Source organism: Vicia villosa, linkage group LG4 (assembly GCF_029867415.1).
Source record: "Vicia villosa cultivar HV-30 ecotype Madison, WI linkage group LG4, Vvil1.0, whole genome shotgun sequence".
Taxonomy (NCBI): domain Eukaryota; kingdom Viridiplantae; phylum Streptophyta; class Magnoliopsida; order Fabales; family Fabaceae; genus Vicia; species Vicia villosa.
The window spans coordinates 54660097-54680394 of NC_081183.1; the positions used below are offsets into that span (position 1 = coordinate 54660097).

General features: G+C 33.3%; 1 pseudogene; it reads right to left on the reverse strand.

The window, feature by feature from the left end:
* Positions 1 to 9182: 9182 nt before the first annotated feature.
* Positions 9183 to 19524, reverse strand: LOC131597225 (protein FAR1-RELATED SEQUENCE 5-like; annotated as a pseudogene).
* Between the last annotated feature and the right edge of the window lie 774 nt (positions 19525 to 20298).

A 20298-nucleotide genomic window follows, 5' to 3' on the forward strand; every position in this document is an offset into this window, starting at 1 on the left:
TTTAGTGTTTGAGTGTTAGCGTAATGTTTGTGTTCTTTAGCTTAGTAATTGATAAAAGATAAAAGAAATTGTTTTTTAGGGTTTTCTATTATTGTGAAGAAAAAGAAAAGGTTTTTTATTATTATGCTCGCCAAGACGTTTGTATCTTGTGCCTACGTATTCCCTAGTGCAATGGGAAAGTCAGAGCAATCGTAGTTCGGGCCAAGAACCACGAAAAGTTTGTTGGTTGATTTTAGCGAGAGGTACTCGATCGCTTTCAAATGGAAATACTACGCGCACATGGATATGAGATCACTACAAGAATGGATGACTAAATCAAGATAAAACAAGATTTTGGCCATCATCGCATTCGAGTGGAAGATATTCGATCTTCACATGTGGAAGTATGTTCGTATTCGAAATTGACTAAGTGTCTCATTTATGAAAAGAGTTTTAAGAGCCATAAGGCAAAAAAGGTTTGAATGAAATTGAAGATGTGTTCTTATAAAGGGACGTTTAGCAAAGGATTGAGCATAGGTGTTCACCTAGCGCGTCTTTACCCAAGGTATTGAACAGGAGCGAGCCCCATTGTCACTTGTTGTCCTTGTAAATTAACGTATTTTAATTCGAAAGATCAAGGTATTCAAGAGGTGTGCACTTCTTGTCACAGGATCTTTCGGTTTGATTAATGTGTTTTGATTCAAAGGATCAAGGTATTCAAGAGGTGTTCACTTCTTGTCACTTGATCGCTTTGATTTGATTAAGGTGTTTTAATTCAAAAGATCAAGGTATTTAAGAGGTGTTCACTTCTTGTCACTTGATCACTTTGATTTTATTAATGTATTTTAATTCAAAAGATCGAGGTATTCAAGATGTGTGCACTTCTTGTCACTCGATCTTTCGGTTTGATTAATATGCATTGATTCAAAGGACCAAGGAATTCAAGAGGTGTTCACTTCTTGTCACTTGATCACTTTGATTTGATTAAGAAAGGTTTTAAAAAAGGTGTTAATCCAAAAGAATCAAGGTATTCAAGAGGCGTACACTTCTTGTCACTCGATCTTTCGGTATGGTTTAAAGAATTTTTGTAAAGAAGACTCGACGTTGGATCGAGAAATTATTTGCAACGACTTGGCGTTGGACCAAGGTTTATTGACTTTTGGATCGAGATTAATCTAATATTTTTGGTATTTTAATAATAAAAGAGAAAATAAAAGTCTAATCAAAACATTTTTTTTATTTTTTAATAATAAGAAAATTAAAGTAAAATAAATTAGAAGAAATCACCAAAACAAAAATAAAGATAGTGTAGCATTATAAATGAATTGGGCCTAAAAGCAAGTCTGACAACAAATTATATCATAACCCAGGGGGGGTGTATGCGGCCAGATTGGGGTGCCAAATGAAAACGAAACCGGGCTTTAGTCAAATAAGCCCAATATCAAATAAGCAACAAAAACCCTAATCCAAAAGGAGAGAACCAGCCGCTCCTTCTGTTTCAACAAGAAAAAAAACGTTCTCTCCATCCTCTCTTTCACGCATTCATGACTCTCCTATCTCTGAACAAACAAACGCAAAACAACAAAAACAAAAAAACGGCTTATGCTCATGAACGTGAACCTGTGAACCTCTCTCAATCTCTATCTCTCTCGCGGCCTCGCATCTCTCTCGATTTCGTTCTCTCAATCTCTCGAATTTCTCGGTACTTTCTCAGTCAATCTCTCACTTGCCATGGCTCATGAATCAACACGAACAACAAACAAAACCCGGTCCCCAACAATCCCTAAACCCCAGTTTTCATTACAATTCAAGTATTACAGTTTACATTGAGAAATTGAAAGCAACGCGGAATAACAAATAAATGAAGAAGCAACCAGGTATACCTCTAAACTTTGATTTCTTCACTTCTCGTCACCGTTCTTCTTCTGCCTCCTTTGTGTGCTGCGGTTTTTCGTTGTTGTGCGGATGAGCTTATGAATATGTGAGTATGGAGGGTTGGTCTGTGAGTATTGTTCTGTTGAAGGTTTGTGATGTGTATGGTGTAAGTTTTTGTGAACCGTGTGGTGGTTATGAAGTATAAAAATGGAGGAGTTTGAGTAGGATTTGCAGAGAATTTGAGTGGTTGATGATGATGAACGTTGAGTGATGTTGTGGAGGGTTGGTGCGGTTTAAACGAAACCTTATAGTGTATAAGGTTGGTTGGATATGCTGAAGGTTTGATGTGGTGAGGTTTCAAGGTAGTGTGGGTTTGTGTTGTTTTGACAGAGTTTTACTGATTTTTCTCCTCCTTATCTTGTTGTTCGGTTCTGAATTTATAGAGGGATTGAGGGGATTTTTGGGGGGAAAGTTTGGTGAGATTTGATCACTTTGGTTAACCGATATATAGCCTTTCTTATGCAGGTTGTGGTATGAACATTTTGGTGCAAGCTTTGGAGTATTGTGTGCAGCAAATAGCAGGATTTTGCAGGGCATTTGGACTGTTGTATTTGTCATGGCATGGACAGGAGGATGCAGAAACGTGGGATAGAGAAAGATGAAGGAGGACCTTTTTGTTTGACTATTTTTGTTTAATTTTTTTTTTGTGTGTGTAATGGACTGAAATAGTGTTAAATGGGCTGTAATGTGAAATCGGCCTAACCCACACAAGTTTCTACTTTTTTTTTGTTATACAATTTTTTGACTAAAAAAGAAAAAGAATTAATCTAAATTGATATAAAAAATAAAATTAATAAATAAACAAAGTTTAAACTAAAATCTAAAATTAATCATTTTTTTTTTACTTTTTAAAAAAAATTAAACTAAAAAATAAAATAAACACTTTAAAAAGATAATAATAAAAATAGATATATTTACCGTAAAAAAAAAATGAAAATTTTGGATAAATACTTAATTCGAATGAAAAAACATGCAAATATACAAAAATGCAAGGTGTTTAGTCAACTTTAATAAAAAGTCGATATGCAACGATGCGATATGAACGATGAACGCACATGAAGTATGAATGTGACACGCTCAATATGAACTAAATGTGTAGGTCAAAAATTGGGGTGCGACATACAGTCCAAACTCCCGATTTTTTGTCAACAACCTTATTTTGAAGTATCATTCACCATTTGATCAAGTATTGATCATGGTTCATCAAGAAAAGATCAGTAATCAACAAATTCAAGAGTTTCTAAATTAGGGTTTCATAGGAAAAGTCAACTGAACTTCGACCAGCCATAACTCCTACATGGAACATCAGAAATTTCCCATTCCAAAGCTCAGTTTGAAGGAAATTGAATTCTCTACAACTTTGTTTCTCACATGCCAAGTCTAAAAATGCTTCATTTGAGAGATATGACTTGAAACATTATAGGTCCTTTTGAAAATCAACCAAAAGTCATCTTTTTCAAAAGAGCATACAAGGAGCATGGAAAACTATTTTGACATAAGACCAAAGACATTGGTTAGAGGACTCTTCAAGGTTTCTAAAAAGTCCAAGAACTTTAATAAATGTTGAAATATGAGGAAATGGCAAGGTGCACAAGTTCACCTATTTTCAGGGGCATGCATGAAGAGAAAAGGTCCAAAACTCCAAATATTTCCAAATGGGCCTATATTCTTTTCATCCAATCTTTATCTTAAGCCTATGCACGTCCCAAAAAGATATCTTTCTATTTTATATTATTTTATGATTTTTATTCATTTAAATCATAATTTAATTATATAAAATAGTAAATTAAATGGAAGATATGATTTTGCTTTGATTTTAAGCCAAATATCATTCAATATATTCTTCCAAGTCAATCAAATTTCGTGCACATGATAATTGGAAGGAGATTGGATCAATTTAGTCATAATTAGTAACATTTGCAAATCAAATTTTCTCAAAGAACAAATCAAAGATTCAAGGAGATTTTGGCCAAAATTGTTCACCTAATGCACTCTATTATATAAGCATAACCAAACCAAACCCTTGGGGACGGTTTTTTGCAGCTACAAGAACCCTAAACCGAGTTCCAAAAGCCAAGAAAAATCTCAAGATCAAATTCGAGTTACAGGCCAATTCAAGGTGTCTCATTGCTTCCAATACATTCCCTGGACATCACTGAAACAATCCCAATCCTCACACGCAAGAAACACACACAGAATCATCACGTATGCCTCCTCGATTTGCCATTCTTTCTTTTTATCGATTTGCATCATATAAGCATCATTAATAAGATTCAATTGCATATTTGTGTTTGTATGAATACATAGAAGAATTCTGGAAAGTTTGGTTAAGTTTGAATGCAGGAACACGTATCCGCCATGGATGGATCTTGGAGCTCCAAATTAGGGCTTTATGATTTAGCCAAAATTAGACCGAATTTAGGCCGTGGTTGGGTTCGTGAGGGAAAACCGAGTCCATCCATGGTCTCATCTTAAATTTTTATGCGTATATGTGTGTTGTAGCACTCAACAGGTGTAATAGGAAAGGACCTTTTATAGCTTGTATGTCGCGAGCGTTGTAAAAAAGTGTTGCAGGTTTCATTGTGAAGAAGGTGATGCGTTGGCGCTACGCAATTGGCCGGATTCAAATCCATCTTTGGCGCGTGATCTTGGAAGGTGCAGAGGGATCCAGTACGCCTTTGCTCTGTGTGCATGCCATGCACTCTCAGTCCCAGCCACAAGATCTCACCTGTTCCAGATCCAACGCACCTGAGTATGCGTGACCACCATGGAACTCAGCGCCATGCCACACTGAATCATAAGCTAAGATTTGCAAAAAAAATTCTTTTTAATTACATAAACTTGTTTTTATTTTATTTTATAAGTATTATTTATTATATAGTTTTTTTATTAATATTTATTTTAACAAATCTTTTAATATTTCATTTTGTTTCACAAAATCATTATTTTGATATTATTTCTATTTTGATTTAATTGATTAAAAAATAAAAATATTTACTTTAGTTAATAATTTTATTTAATTTAAAATTGGTTAAAATTGTTTAAATTATTTAATTAATTATAAATGTTTTTATTAATTGATTAAAATATACATTAGGGTCAGGTAATTTAATCGAAACTTTATTTCTCGCCGATTTAATTAATTAGGTTAAAAACCAATAATTAATTAATTTGGCTTTTTATTTATTCTATTAATCACAGTTAACTTGTGCCCTAATCAGGGCTTACGAGGATCATTCCTACACTGAAATTTTTTTCCTTGTGCAGTTTTTCAGGGTTACCATCAGGGTTCGTCCAACTACGCGCCATATCAAATCAAAAGCTAAGTCCCTGATTTTATTATTATTTTAAATATCATTTTATTTTTGCCTTATAAATTAAATTAGGGTTTGATTCCGTCTGTTAATGAACTCCTTCTATACTCACCCTTCTGTTTATTTTTCCTTTGCCAATTTTTAGGTTTAACCAACTGGTCAAAGCTAGAACGTTCGGTAACCCTAAAACTCGTTCCCTTTTTATTATTACTTATGTCAAACTATTTGATTTATTGGGGTTTTTATTTTATTGCTTTTCCCCGCCTCCCCATGGTTTATTATGTAATTGCTCCTGGACTGTATTGTGTGGCCTTGAAGGCACTTAACACTGCATATATTATTACTGCGTGGTTAGTAATTTAGGGAGTGTAACCTCGAACTGAATTTAGAATAAATATTTACAAGATAATTTTCTGAATTAATCACGTGATTGTGCACCCACACACCTTTTATGGTAACCCCTCTTGTTGCTTGTTGCCTGTTGCCTTGTGTTTTTCAGTGCAGAATAGCCAAGTCCCTCGAATACGAGGATACCTCAGCAATGTTGCCCTCGGTTCATTCTTAAGATCATAAGTCCCAATGATGCTGCCTTCGATTCGCTAATATGATCTCGTCCCTCGAAGTTGCCTACGAAATGCTAGGTGTCCTCTGGTTGCCTAAAAAATGATGGCTATTCTGATCCTTCCCTTAGACTACCTTCCCCTCTATGGCAGGGACAGTCTTATGGCGAACGATAATTGCGGCGACCCTTCAACCTCCAAATAAAAGGACTTCCTACCCTCTTATGGTATGGATAGCCCTGAAAGGCTAAAGGAACTCTTTTACAAATATCAAGGTAATTTGCCCTTAATTGCATGCTCTGGTTTAAATTCCTTTTTCTACACTTTTCTCAAAAACTCCAATAAGGCTACGCTCATTTACGAGCTAAAGTCCTTATTCTCTTCTTCTACATTTCTAAACTTTTGGTTTCGAAAAGAGCAAAGCAATTAAGAGCCCATGGAAAACCATAGATACAAAGGGTGCCTTACACCTTCCCTTTGTATAAATTACCCCCCGTACTCAGTTTCTTTTAAAAAGGTTTTTTCTGTTCTTTTAGCCTTTCATTGATTTGGATAAAATAAAAGTTGGTGGCGACTCTTGCTTACCGCGACATTCCGATAAAGTCAGTTCACCGTATTACACAAACCAAAACCAAGAAACAGGACGAGAAAAAAAAGCAAAACAAAAGCAGATAAGGGGACCAAAACAAGAGTCACCCAAAAAAAAAACAAAACAAGAGCCAAACCCAAAAAAAATCAAAAAACAATAATGTCGAAGAGAACACTTATCAACAAAAAACAAAAAAGGTTTGATCGATAACCTGCTGATACCATGTCAAAATATAATTCTGGCAAGGGTACACTGTCAAAATTTCTGTTATTTTTTTTGTCTTCTCATTGATCTGATGTTATCCATATGTATTGCATAATTCATAAAGGACATTAATAATACAAATATTCTAATTCCTATCATTTATATACAATTAGACAGCCTAACATATATTCAGCAACTAACATCAAATGTAGTTATAACAAAATCACTATAATAAGTATTCCTTATTGACAAGACTAAACCAAACTAATAAAAATAGTTGATAATTGATCCAAACATCGGATTTCCAATATTTTATCCACAAACTCGTCTATCCAAACCAACTATAATTGATTCTCATGACTCATATCATCATTATCATGGAAATTAGTACCAAGCATTCAACTTCAAGAAGAAAAAGTGAAGTGTCGTTTATGGACATGTTATGGTATTTAATTTGTTATTAGAAAATTACTAATGTATTGTGCTAACTGGGCATAGAACTGAAAACCACCTTCATTATCATATATATACTAACTAAAGTGATATATACTAACTGGAGTGATTAATTGCATATTCAATATCCTTTGTGTTAGATGTTTTTCCTATTAAATATTTATGAATCTATTAAGAAAAAATGGCTAGTTTAGTGTTTATAATTGAACATTATTAATATTTTTTTTTTAGTTTTATGGAAAATTAGTCGTCGTAAATTATTTTATTCAAATATTGGTAAAGGACCCGTGCATTCGCACGAGTTGAGTATAGTCAATAAATATTAAATAAATATTATATAGTTATGATTAAAAAATGTATATATATACATATATATATATATATATATATATATATATATATATATATATATATATATATATATATATATATATATATATATATATATATATATATATATATATATATATATATATATATATATATATATATATATATATATATATATATATAGGGGACGACTCAAGTGAGAACACTTTGCTATTGTGAGAAATGAGAACAAATAATAAGAACCGTAGGATCTAATTAATAATTATAAACGGATCAGATTTGCTTTTAATTAAAAAAATCACGTGACCATTCTATTCATTGACTACCACTTTTCCTTTCTCTGTAATAAGATTGGAATCTGGGTTTTTCAAAAAATCACTTTTCCATCACTCCTTTCTTCTTCCAAGTTATAAACTACCCCAGTCATGAAGACCTACAATCTCCATCCAACGTACTGCCATGGACGATCTTCTTCTACAATCTCATAGTGTTCATTGGTCTTCCTCCTCTGTCGACTTCGCCTTGTATCTTCTCTCAATTAGAATGTCAAGTGGCCATTGAGACCCATTTTATTCTCTTTTAATACTTTCAATTATTTTTCCTCCATTAATCATAATTTTGATTTGCAGTTTAACATTCTCATTGACTTTGTTGGCAACCAAAAGATCCAAAAGTAAATGATTGCTTAATATTCAAATGTATAATTTGGGTACTTTTTGCTTACAAAACCTAATTTTAATTAGTAGTTTATCGAAGATAGTGCTAGTTTTAATGACATGCATTCTTGACATTAATTTGTAGATATTGTAAAGTAAGAATTTTGACAGTAGTTTATTTTCCGAAGGAGAACTATGTATAAGTTTGTTTATACATAGCTTATAGATGAACTAAGAAGAAAAGGTAAAGTAATAGCTTCCATATATTAATTTTAATCCATCTAAAAGCAAATCCATCTATCTAGAAAGAAAGTGTAAGGCAAATTCAATATCATTGGCGTTGCAAGTACCATAGAACTTTTTCACTTTTCTAGTAGTCTCCTATAAAACTGCTATAAGCTAATGATTTTCAATGTTTTGGATTGAAATTACATGCATAATTGGCAATGGCTCTTACACAATTTACCAACAATTATGTGTCTTATAGGTTATTATAAATGAGATCATTTAGTGAATTTGACATCCTAATTAGTTCTTAACATCTATTAGGTGAATAAAAATGAAATTCATTGGTGAATTTGGCATCTAAAATTTCCTTGTGAATTTCATGAATTTGTTGCATAGAGATGAATTTCATGAAAGTTTTATATTTATGATATTATCTTGAGGGATTAAATAAATTATGCAAGGACTAGAAGTAAAAGGAGAAAAAAAAGTCATAACTAAGAGTTGTAAAGATTAAAAATGCTGATAAAGAAAACTATAATTCACAATATTCCACTAAATAAATTATGCAAGTACTAGAAATACGGGAGAAAAAAAGTCATAACTAAGAGTTGTAAAGATTAAAAGAAAAAGTCATAACTAAGTTGTAAAGATTAAAAATGCTGATAAAAAAAACTACAAGTTCACAATATTCCACTTAGTTACATAAGTGTTGTTTTAAACCAGACTAAAATAAACAATTACACATAATTAACATCATAAAAAAAGCAAAAATCTGCGTGCCTTCAATACTAAAGTTAATTGGAAGAAGTTATCTAACACACCCCCACCCAGTAATGCTTCCATCTCTGCATATAAACCAAATATAAAGAAAAAATATTAGATTAAATCTTTAAAATATGTGATTGGATAAATACAAGAAAAAATGCTTACCAAATTAAGTATATGGTGTTTTAGGACAATTACGACTATCATGATAGGTATATTGACCACATGTTTTACAAAGTCTCGCTCTTTTTTGTTGTTGTTCAATAGCCTTCTCTTTTCCTCCTTTAATACGTTTACCACTTCCTTTAGTCTTTGAAATCTGTGGGGGATGAATTTCCACTTCTTTCGGAATATTGATTCCAATAAAGGACTCAACTTCTTTAGCTTTTGTTTGAGTAGAACTGCCTTCAAAGTCAAATAGTTGTTTTTTCATGCTAACGGATCCATTTATTACAAGAAGTAATTTTTCCTTATTGTGTCCAGCCATGTGCATACAGGTAAAAAAGTAATCCCATGCATTAGATATAAGTTTACTCACATTATTCGGTTCAGAACACCCTTCCAACACCTTGTCGTTGACACCAAAAATATGTTTACTAGTTGGCACCTTGGTCCACCTATTAACTATGTATTTATTTGGTATTTCATTTATACCTTTTACCTTTAGAACACAAAGTATATGTCTGCATAATATGCCTTGCGATTGAAACATTTGGCACGAACAATTTGCATCATGATCAGAAGCAGTATAAATCACCTCACGTAATTTATGATTATCTCTACTATTATCAACTATGACTAATATTTCCACCCATCTTTCACTTCTTTATTATCAATTCCACAATCTACACATGCAATCCATAACTTTGTTTGAAATATGTAAAAGTTTTCACGTGTATAGATATCTCTTCCATGCTTCTCTAAACCACGATCCAACTTTAGTATTGGCTGTGAATGTAAGGAATCATTATCAGCAAGTATCTCTTTATTCCTCTGAGTTTCTATTGCAGACTCAAATCTCATCCAAAATTCAACCAAACCAATCTTAGAATTCAAAAAGGCGCAATAAAAAGAATTTTCACTCTCATATATAGATGTTGTTCTCAATATTCCACCCAAAAAAATATGTTTAAAGTACGCTGGAATCCACATGCTTCTAATTTCATACATATGTGAGAGCCAGTCATTATTTTCCAACTCAAATTTAATCATGATTGAATTCCATCTTGTTTCAAATTCATTTGGTGTCTCCGAACTCCAAACACAAGATTTGAAACTACTATTAAACTCATCATTTGCATTCATAGAAACACCCACCTTTTCAGACACTTTTTTCATAATGTGCCACATGCAAAATCTATGTGAAGAAGAGTAAAAAATCTTCTCTATTGCAAGTTTCATGGCAGGATCTTGATCTGTTATTATAAGATTCGGTTCATGTTATCCCATCGCTTCCAAAAACTTTTCAAACAACCAAATGAATGAATCACTTTTCTCATCTGCTAAAAAGGCAGCTCCAAAAGAAACACATTGTCTATGGTGATTCAATCCAGTCAATGGTGCAAAAATCATCGAATATTTATTTGTTTCATATGTAGTATCAAACGAAATCACGTCTCCAAACAAAGAATAATTTTTTCTGCAAATACCATCTGCCCAAAAGATATGTTTTAGTCGGCCTTCATCATCTACCTTGTATGCATAATAAAATGAAGGATTTGCTTCTTGCTTCCTCTTAAAATTATCAATAAAGACACATGCATCAGAATCTTTAGTCAATGTCTTTAAATCTCTCAAGCAATTTTGGAGATCTTTTTGTGTGCACCCAACATTTTCATAACTTCCAAGTTGTTCTTTTAATAAGTGATAAGTTTTGGATGGTCCAATATTTGCTCGACTATAAGCATATAATATACTCCTATGAACAGGATTCACTTTTCTGGATGACCGAAGAAATTGTCTCTTCCTAGGTGTAGCAAGTTCATGTGTATGACTTTCATGGAATCGGGAAAGCTCATATTTTCCTTGCTCTGATAATTTGAAAGCAACTTTGGCTTTACATCCTTCTCTTGTAAGACACCTTTTTCTAGTCTTAACAGTTGACTCATTTTCTTTTTCGATTTCTTCTTTTAATGGTCTATAACCTTCTTTTGAACAAACAAAATACTTCCAACGCTTTATTCCTTCTTTGTTTTTACTTTCAGATGAGCAGCGCACACTAAATCCAACCGTGTGTGCATATTTTTTATAAAATTGTTCTGCATCTTCTAATGTATCAAATAATTGTCCTATCTTAAGCTTTAAATCTTCTTCACAATTTGGCACCCATTCATTAACCTTTAAAAAAATTGTTAAAAAACTTTGAATACATTCATCTCTAATAAAACAATTCATATTTTTTAATAAATTGAAATGCTCATTTACCTGGGGTATTAGAATAACCTCTTTGTCATCCGGTCCAAATTCATTATCATAATTATAATTCATTCTATAATAAAGATTGAAAATAGAATGTAGTATCAAAATTTATATCTAAAATATAAATATATAAATAAATCAATCCATCATAAAAAAAACCTGGACTCTAATCTTTCAAACTTATAATAAAAAAAATGTAGAGGTCAATTTCAATTATTCACAAATCAATCCTATAATAGTTTTGATATGCCTAAAATTAATACTATGATAAAATTGCCTATTGATTTTATGAGTCTAATATTACTAAAATTCATTATATTGGTGTGATGCTCATAACCACATAAATTATTCTGGAAATTTTTCTCACGTGCAAAGTACAAACAAAATCACGTTAAATCGTACCTTACGTTATTTCTGGGGAGAGTGACAGAGCTAAGAGGGAATATGAATAATATTTGTCAAATTGGCGCCAGCGGTAATAAGGGTTTAATATTGTTAGTGCCTTATTACAGAGAAAGGAAAAGTGGTAGTCAATGAATAGAATGGTCACGTGATTTTTTTAATTAAAAGCAAATCTGATCCGTTTATGATTATTAATTAGATCCTACGGTTCTTATTATTTGTTCTCATTTCTCACAATAGCAAAGTGTTCTCACTTGAGTCGTCCCCTATATATATATATATATATATATATATATATATATATATATATATATATATATATATATATATATATGAGGAGGGTTATATTTACTCCAGGAGTAAGTTATTATAATTTACTCCAAATCTAGACCATTGATTCTTCTCAATCTAATGGTTAAAAATAATAAGTAATAGTTTTCTCTCTCCATATTTAATTACTTATTATTTTTAACCACTAGATTGAAAAGAATCAATGGTCTAGATTTGGAGTAAGTTATAATAACTTACTCCTGGAGTAAATATAACCCTCCTTATATATATATATATATATATATATATATATATATATATATATATATATATATATATATATATATATATATATATATATGGTAACTGCTATTAAACAAAATATATGGTGGTTTGGCCCGTCGGGCATGCCTATAATTTTTATAATTGTTTATAATTTTAATTTTATAATTTATATTAACAAATATTATAAAATAAAACATATTATATACCAAAAAATATATTGGTTTAATAATTTGATTAAATTTATTGAATTGAATAATATTATGTGTGTAAATTTGTGTAGTAATTTAGAAGTTATATGCTATAGTAATTCAGAAGTCATGAAACATATGATCTATAATATCTGTTTAATTTAAGTAAATATTTTGTCTGCCCGTCAGAAAAATAGGTTCGGCCCGTCGGGAAAAGCTATAATTTTTAAATTCTTATGTATTATAAATTTATAGATTCTATTAATATTTTATGATTTTATCATCTAATATAAAATAAATTTAAACACAGTTAAGTTGTATAAGGAATCTCTGACAAATCATGGACAAATAACAATGGTTGAAAAACTTAAAAGAACAATTTTTGAAAAATTGAATGTGAAAGTAAATTGTAAAAAATAAAATAAAATTGAATTTGGTAAGTAAATTATTTAATTTTTACGTGAGAAAATTTTAATCTCAATTTTAAACTGAAATCTTATCCTTCCATTTTTACGTGAGGAATATCTAATCCCAATTTTAAACTTTTATGTCCCTAATTGTAATTTTAATTTTTTAATAATTTATAACTATTAAATACTTATAATTCAAAAATGTTCTTTGTCTTATTAAAAAAATATGTCACATTCAAATCTTTTATTTGCATGCACTTAAAGAGAAGAGAGATACTGAATTGTGTGTTTCTATTTATTTATTTTTTTTAGAATGAAGAGATCGTATTATAGTAGTTCAGAAGTTATGAAACATGTGATGTCTAATATCTGTTAAATTTAAGTAAATATTTAGTCGGTCAGTCAAAAAATATGTACGAATTAAAAGAAAAAATATCTTAAATGATGACTGTCATATAAAAATTATAGAGGGAAATAAACTCTCCACCATTTTCTGAAGGACATGTTCAGAAATTAGATTTGCACTCAACCATCAGAAAAATACTCAGCTCGCGTCAAAGTATTTATAGTCAACTTTCATGCAGAATCCCAATAAATACTCAATCTCTTGTCAAAGTACTTATCAGTTAATCAGATAGGATTACCTTCACACATAATGTAAGACTTTAACCTGACATGCATCTTCTTCACACCTGTGGTCTTCTTCGAATCTTCTACATGACATCCAGTCATGATATATAGCCAAAACATTCCAGTATTAGGTCAATGGCTTGACAATCTTTATTGGCTGAGGAGATAAAAACAACTCTAGAAATAATGTTTCAACACTGAATCCGACATCGACCTCAATCATATGAACTTGATCACCAGTAAGGCTCTGTCATCTCCCATAGTAGACCATTCATAACTCTTTCAAGGGATACAGGAGGATCAACCATCAGTTGTTGATCAAATGCCAAGCCCAAATCATACACATGAAGCAGCATGCACATCTCAAGAGTCTTCTAATGTTCAAATTTCTTGTCTGGCTTTGAGATGCTTGAACAACCAACCTTCTGCACCTATAGAGGAGATTCCATCTACAAGGTATCTGGAACAACCACTCCTCCTTACTCCAGATAAGAATTCTAAATGTACATCCTAGGTGATTCATATGACACCCCAATTTTGCAGACACCCATCAACCACTTATCTTAGGTTGACACAACTATACAGCAAATGATCCCTTGAAAGTATCTTCCACTACATAACAAGAGTTCAATTCTCTCATATAATTGATAAAGATATCAAGTTTGAGTAGACAACCTCTATCCTGTTGAAAACCTAACATCTGTGAAAAAACCTCTAATAAATTCTCAGGGCAATGATGTTATGGAATTATGTCTCACATCCCTTCAGAACCCTTCAACTCCAAATTAGGGCTCCCTTCATCATCGGCCTCCATGGATCATATTGGTGAACAACAAATCATCTCCCTCACTAGTAGCACAACTTACAGATGATACACTCCTATAGCTCCTCTCACATAATGTTTGTTTTATGACCAATCAATATCATTCCACAAATCTGGTTCCATTGATTAGAAGGATAACTCAGACATCAGTGAGGGTGTCCTTGTCATTCGACCTTAATGTACAAGGGACTTTGACTGAGAAGTTACCACGCAACTGGGTACTAGAGCTCAACAGTTGCTCATACTGGATCTGAAATAAACTGAACCAAGGAGTATCATCATGGTTAAACAACATCCAATCTGTTCACCAATCTAACGCATATTCTCTGAGTAACAATATCTTAGATACATGGCCCAGATACCTCCTCTTCCAAGACAGGAGTAGGTTCCAAACATATGTGATAAATACACATTTGTTTAGCACCCAAAGCATTTATTCACCAAGGAGTTCCATTCTAGTCGACATAATATCCTAGCATTTGATAGGACATTAGTTTCTACTTTTGGAACATATTACTGAACTTGGTGCTAAAGCTATTGTTGCCTCAAAAGCATCCTTTGATCAGCTTCAACACATACAACCCTGCTTTACCAACCGCAGCCAACCTCAGAATTACTTCCTTAATCGGATCAAGGATCAAGCCAACTCTGTCAGAGATAAAAATAAATGGCTCTAACCTTTCTTCAGCAATTCGTAACATAGGCGACATGTTCCTCGAAGAAGTGACCATCAATCCTAATAAAGTGCCTTTATGAGTGGACTTGAGAACCAGGACTCAAGTGTCGTTGGCCACTTTACTCAGTTGACTGAACCAGTTTTTGAACCTACCTTATCATAGGATACAATTTCTGAGGAGATCAAACTCTAATGCTAAGACAACCACGTTTAAAAGAGATACCAATTGTCTTCAGTCTCAATAAAAACGCCTCACCTTAGATGCTTTCATGTAAGAAATTTCCCAAGTTCCAACCCTTGCAACAGCATATGAGATCAACCTTCACAAGTCATGAACAGTCCATCCTCTACTTCTAGGGACCACTCGACTACAATATGAACTCTCTAAGTTCAAACAATATTTTCAGTACGAGTCTTCCTTGCCAAACCAAAGATTATCCTCCTAGGAACTCATCCAGAGACAGAACATGATGCCTGCTCTAATACCAATTGAAATTCTGGTGCAGCAGACTCAAATGTCCTATACGATGTCGAGACATCAGGTATGTCATGAAAAACACAGGCAAGATATAAATAGTTTCATGCACTACTGAAAAGTAAAGTGAAGGATAGAAAAACACTTAAAAGGGGGGGTTTGAATAAGTGTGACTTTAAAAACTTGTAAGATAAAAACAATGAACACAATTATTTTTATCCTGGTTTGTTGTTAACGAAACTACTCCTGTCCACCACCTTAGAGTGATTTACCTCAACTGAGGATTTAATCCACTAATCCAACTGATTACAATGGTTTTCCACTTAGATAACTTCTAAGTCTTATAGATTATACAGATCACAACTTGATCACTCTACGAAATCACCACTTAGAAAACTTCTAAGTCTTCTAGAGTCTACTGATCAGACTGATCACTCTAGGAACCTTTTACAATCAATATAAAATAATGTTTACAAGAGTATGGATTGCTTCTTATAAATTTATAATCACAACAGTGATATTTCTCTTAAGTTCTAAGCTTAACACTCACTAAAAATATTACAAGAGTTTGTGAGGTTGAAGATGAAGATCGTGAGCTTTGATTTTGACAACGTTTTGGTATTTTGCGCAAGAGTTCTATCTGCTGCTTCTTATCAGAACTTCTATATATAGGCGTTTGAGAGAAGATGACCGTTGGGTTGCATTTAATGCTTTGCGTGAATAGTACATCTGTGCATTTAATGTTTCACACTTTTGTCAACTACCTCGAGCCATGCTTTTTCTGCTTTTACTGACTTTGCCTTTTGTAGTTTCTAACGTTCCTTTTGTCAGTTAGAGATTAGACTTAATAGCCTGTCATCCTGTACTTGCTTCTGAGCTCAGATTTGTAGATACAACGTTTGAATATCAGAGTCAATCAGCTTGGTGTAGAGCATCTTCTTGTCTTCTGACTTTGAAGAGCTTGAGCGTGATACCATTCAGAACTTCAGTGCTTCTGCTTCCGACTTCATGTTTTTCTGATGCTCCATAGTCCATGTTCTGATTCTGCTTGACCATCTTCTGATGTCTTGCCAGAGCATGTTCTGATGTAGCCATCCAGAACCTTCCGAGTCAGTGCTTCTCAGCGCTGAATTGTGCATACTCTTTATATATTTCCTGAAATGGAAAATGAAAAGGATTAGAGTACCACATTGTCTTATACAAAATTCATATATAATTTTATCATCAAAACATAGAATATTGATCAGAACAAATCTTGTTCTAATAATCTCCCCCTTTTTGATGATGACAAAAATATATATAATTGATATGAATTTGTAACCAGAATATCAGATGACAAAAGACAATTACACAGATATAGCATAAGCATATAATCAGAGTGTGTGAATGTGTCTCCCCCTGATATTAAAAATCTCCCCCTGAAATAAATACTAGAAGTATTTATAAATAAAAGACTTCCCTGAGTATTTTTCATTTCAGTCGAGACTTTCACTTTGCATAGAACTTCAGAATATTCAGAGCTTCTACTTCTTGCTTCCATAGGACAACTTCAGAGCTTTGAATTTCTCCTTTGTAGTCAATTGAATCATAGCATGCTTGATTGTATCAGAACATTTTTGAATGTATCAGAGCATTTTTACATCCTGGAATGTATCAGAGCATACTAAACAAAATGTATCAGAGCATGAATGTATTAGAGTAAAAAAATGTATTATATCATTCTTCTTGCTTCTGATCTTGAGGCTTCACAGCACTAATCTAGCTTCTAATCTCCAAGAGCATGCTTCTTTATAGAACTGCTTTTCCTCATGTATTTGCTTCTCATGTTGAGCCTTTTCAGAATATCTTCAATCCTGCAAAAAAATCTCAAAGACATAGAACTTGCAAATAATGTTAAGAAATGTTGAGACTTAATCCCAGCAACTGATATAATAAATCAATTCAATTATCAATGTTTCTCCCCCTTTTTGTCATACATCAAAAAAATCATAAAAGATTCAGATGATAAAAGACACACAGAGTGAAGAAGATAACATTTCATTGATTAATCAGAAGATACAAAAAATGATAGGAACAAATGCAAGTCAAGCATATGCATAGAAACAAAGAAAACAAACTAAGACCAAAGACAAACTACGACCATCATGAGTATCCTCGTGCTTGTCCAGACGGGTAGCCAAATTAGCTTGATTCTGTTGAAGAGCCTTCATAGTGTTTATCAAAACCGAGGCAGAAGGTCCAGTAGAAGAAGCATCAAAGCTATTATCCATGACATGAGGATTCTCAGCATTTGCTTCAACCATGAGAACATCATCTTGATTTTCCTTAGCAGGAGTTTTCTCAGCAGAATGATTCTCAACATCATGATTCTCAGCATCAGCTTCTGACACAAAAGCATCTTCAGAATACACATGAGCAGGGATCTCAGCATCTGGATTTTCAAGAGCCAAAAGAATATCAGCCAGATTCTCTGGAGGTGTTGGAGCAACCGGTTCTGATGGGTATTCAACTTCTGGATATACCATATTTGGTGCTTTAACAGAGGGATTCTCCCTAAGCCAGTTGAATATAGACTGAAAGTCGCCAGTCAGAACATTGTATTGAGGCTTCCACACAACCATAGCTAGAGGATGCACTTCTTCAAGCTCATCAACGGATTCCTTCTCTTCAAGAGATTTTCAGCTGGTGATGGGATAGAAGTAGATTTCTTCAAATTCCATAAGAAATCCAGAAGGACCAGGAGCATCAGCCCTACAAGCTTCTTGAAGCTTCAGAAGGTCAGAATGAATCTCTCTTCTGAAAGCTCTCTAGAGATTCCCAGAAGCAACATAATCCATGTTAGCATTATGTGCTACCTTCAGTGCATCTAAACCTCCCTGTACCTTAAGCTTTAAAAATTCAAAACGAACACCAACAGAGAGTTCAGAAGGTTTGGTTTGGAATTTGGTGGTTGAAGAGTCTGGGTTCAGAATGAAGTAGGGTTCAGATTCTCTTGAGAACAAAGCAGAGGTAAGAGAGGAGGATAACGAGGATGAAGAATCTGCGGTGGAGGTGGTTGAATGATCAATTAAAGGTGAGATTGCAGAAGGAATGGATGTGGTAGAGAATATATTTTTAGAAGGAATTTGAGAAAAAACAACGTTTAAAGGTTGGGGGTCAAGAGCTGGTAGAGAATGAAGTCTTTTAGAAGGTGTGGAAGAAGATGGAATTTCAGAAGGAGATGGCTTTTTCTGAGGGGAAGGGCAGAAGTAGATTGAGAGCTAGAAGAGTCTGCTTTGAAAGCATCTTCTATGAACTTCTGAAACTGTTCAGAAGTACTAGGTACTTTGAGAGTCTCTGTTGATACACGTTCAAAATTAGTAGTAGGTACAGAGTCAGAGATTACAATACCTGAAGGTTTCTTCTGCTTCTTTGCTTTCTTAGCATCAGGTCCTTCTTCTGTGACCTTTCTCTTCAGCTTCTTTTCTTTCTTCTTCTTATCCTTCTTTCTTAACTCATCCAAGGATGGAAGATTTCTTCCACGAATCCAAGCAGGATCAACAGAAGTTTGTGCTTTAACACAAGATTTCAGATAACGCTTGACAGATTTATCTAGCTCCTCTTTGAACAAATGAGAGAACCCAACAATAGGAGTTCTTCTGGTCAGAATATCTGGAAACACTTTTGGAGGAGTGGTCACCTTTTCAATCAAGTGCATCCTTTTCAGAGACTGAGCATTTAGAATGCTCCCACGAATAACAGTCAAGTTATGAGAAGAGCCAGCTGCTCTCAGAGTATCTATCAAACCACTTTCAGTCAGAATATATGATATCATTCTTCCAAAAGGAATAGTATTCTTCTTGAGCTTGGGATTCTTCAGACGTTCTTCTTCTCTTGATTCTTCAACATTTGTCTTCAGAAGTTGAAACAGAATGTGTGGTAGATTTACTCTCATGCCTTTTTCAATGCAGAACAAAACATACTTCTGATCTTGATTAACATAGGTAGCAGAGTTTGTTGGTCTTCTGTGATAGAAGGATCTAAGAATTATCTTTGCCCATCTCTGTAGGAAGGCTTCAAGTCTGTAGTGTAGGGAGAGGCAACACCAAAAGTAAACAACTCAGGGTCAATTTAGTCCCAATTAGTTCTGCCTGGGAGAGCTCCAGTAATTCCACCTATACCATCAAGACTGTACATTTTCCTTATCAGCTTCTCAGTCACAACAACTTCATGCCCTAACACGAAGGAGATGATAGCAGTTGAAGTAACAGTGGCATGTGTCCATAATTCCTTAACCAAAATAGGATAAATTCGTCCAATCAATCTTTCAAAGAAGTTTGTCCATCCTTGAACTAGAATTCCAGTTTTGATTTTGAAATCATGAGCCATAAGATTTTCAAAATCCACCATAGTTTCACAGAGAACCTCCAGTTCATCATAAGGAATCAAACAGGTCTTCAAAGGAGTGTTAACTGATTTCTTTTGTTGAACTTGGTTTGAAGATGAGACCTTGCGTTGAACATTTGATGAAGAAGCCATTGATTCACACTGAGATTAATGGGTTTAGTAACTAGGGTTTATGAAAAGAGAGAGAGAAAGACGAACAAACACAGATAATGAATAATGAGTATGAATGGAAAGAGATGAAATGATATAGAGATGCGTTTATATAGGCACGGATTTGAAATGCTATGCAATATGATTCTGAATGAAGGAGATTACAGAGTTT